Below are 2500 nucleotides of genomic sequence, written 5' to 3' on the forward strand. Positions count from 1 at the left end.
ATATATATATATATATATATATATATATATAGTATGTGTGGTGTGTGTTATTTGTATAAATAGATAATCCGAAGTTTTGTGTGTATATATAGTGTAGTAGTATTATGTCTATATATATATAATATATATATATATATATATATATATATATTATTAGTTTTATTATTTATAATATAATATATAATTATATATATATATACTATATTATTATATTAATACATAAAAATCACATATATATATTATAATTATATAGATATAAATATGTATGTATATATATATATATATATATATATATATATATATATATATATATATATATATATATATATATATAATATATATATATATATATATATATAAAATATATATATATATATATATATATATATATATATATATATATACATAACACACACACACACACACAACTCACAGACGCCGCACAACACACACACACACACAGACCACACACACACACACACTACTCACGACACACACACACACGCACACACGCACACACACACAACACACACACACACACACACACTATATATTATGTAATATATATATATATATATATATATATATGTGTGTGTGTGTGTGTGTGTGTGTGTGTGAATGTATCAATATATATATATATATATATATATATATATATATATACATACACACACACACATACACGTATTTATATGTATATAGATGTGAATATAAAAAAGTATATATATATATATATATATATATATATATATATATATATATATATATATATATATATATATAATATATATACATATATAGAATATTACAATATGGGCGGGAGAAAGAGAGAAATGTTAATAAATGCTAAGTAGTTCGTATGGAGACTGGGTGGAAGGGATGAGGAGAGATTGAGGGAGGGAGAGATAGAGACACAGATAGACAGAGAGCAAGTGATCAAGAGAATGTGTGAGAGAAAGAGGGAGAGAGAGAGGAGGGAGGGAGAAAGAGGGGGAGAGAGAGAAAGAGAGAGAGAGAAAGAGAGAGTGAGAGGAGTGAGTGAGATAGAGAGAGATAGAGAGGGGGGGGGGGGAGGAGGATGAATGTGATTGTGAATGACTTGCGAGTGTGTATGTGTGTGCCGTAATGTATTTGTCACTGTGTGTGTAGTGCAGATAACGCAAAAATACGAGATATCAGAAGTTGAACCGGCATCACTATCACGCAAAAGAAACAAAAGAAGCCCAGAGGCGGAACTTTGCTTCATCAAGCAACTTAAAAAAATAAGAAGTGAAATGATACTTTGTATCGTGAGAGAAGTCTTAAGATTTACTAAACGTCACCATTGATATCCGCCCCTCGCATCTACAAAAATAGGGAAGGAGGGAAAAGAAAGAAAACCGCGGGAACAGAGAAGGAGTGAGAGAGGTGAAGGGCGGGGGGAAAGGCGAGAAGAGGATGAGAGGGTGAAGAAGGCGGAGGAGGAGAGGGAGTGAGAGCGAGAGGAAGTGGAGTGGGAGAGAAGAGTCTGAGCCAGATTACAGGTGTCAGAGATGTCCCTTGTTCCCCCTCCCCGCTAACCGAAAAGAGGGGAGAGAGAGAGAGTGGTCGAGGTGGGACGAACCAAGGAATAAGCGAAAGACGAAATGCGAACGGGACGTAAGACACACTCGGAGAGACTGGAGGTACTGCGAAAAGGACATTACAGAGCAGTAGAATGAAGGAAAACCAAAGAGCAAGCGAAGAATGTAGAGAAGAGAGAGAAAACGGAGAGGTTGTTAAAGCAGGAGCTCATAAGGCGAGTTGGTGTTGCTTGTGACCAGCGAGCAAGCAGGACGCACCGCCCTCTCACCCCCCCCTCCACCCACTCCCTTCTTTCCCCCAAACCCCCGAACCCCACCCCTGTTCCTCCGCCGCCTCCCCTCCATCCCCCGGCTCTCCGCTACCGCGCCAACCCCTGCCTGTGCTTGTGGCGACGGTCAAGGGTTCTCACTAGTGGCCAGAAGGGGCGCGGTGTCCCGGCACACTCAGCGAGCAAGCAAGCAGGCAGGAGGTAGGAAGGAAAGCAAACTCGTATAGAAGACTAATGCGGTTGTCGATTTATTTATTTATTTATTTATTAATAGTTTCGAAGCTTATCACCATAGGGGCCGGATGCGGGAGGGGGGAGGGGTCGTCAGTAAATTCTGAGAAAGCATACGGAGGATAAACTAAGGGGGTACAACGAGACATGCGAAAAGATAGGAGACAGTGGTGAAAGAAAGTCACCATGCAAGCAGAGAGAGAGAAAGATTTCGAAGGTGATCAAAGAAGAGAAGAGAGATAGAGATAAAGAGAGAGATAGTTTGAGAAAGAGAGAGAGAGAGAGAGAAGAGAGACATAAAAAAGAGAGAAGGGCATATAGACAGGCAGAGATAAAGAGAGAGGAGAAGAGAGAGGAGAGAGAGAGAGATGAGTAGAGAGAGAGAGAGAGAGAGGAGAGAGAGAGATAGAGAGATAAACGACGAATAGACACAGAGGA

This window comes from Penaeus monodon, chromosome 16, assembly GCF_015228065.2.
Source record: "Penaeus monodon isolate SGIC_2016 chromosome 16, NSTDA_Pmon_1, whole genome shotgun sequence".
Classification (NCBI taxonomy): domain Eukaryota; kingdom Metazoa; phylum Arthropoda; class Malacostraca; order Decapoda; family Penaeidae; genus Penaeus; species Penaeus monodon.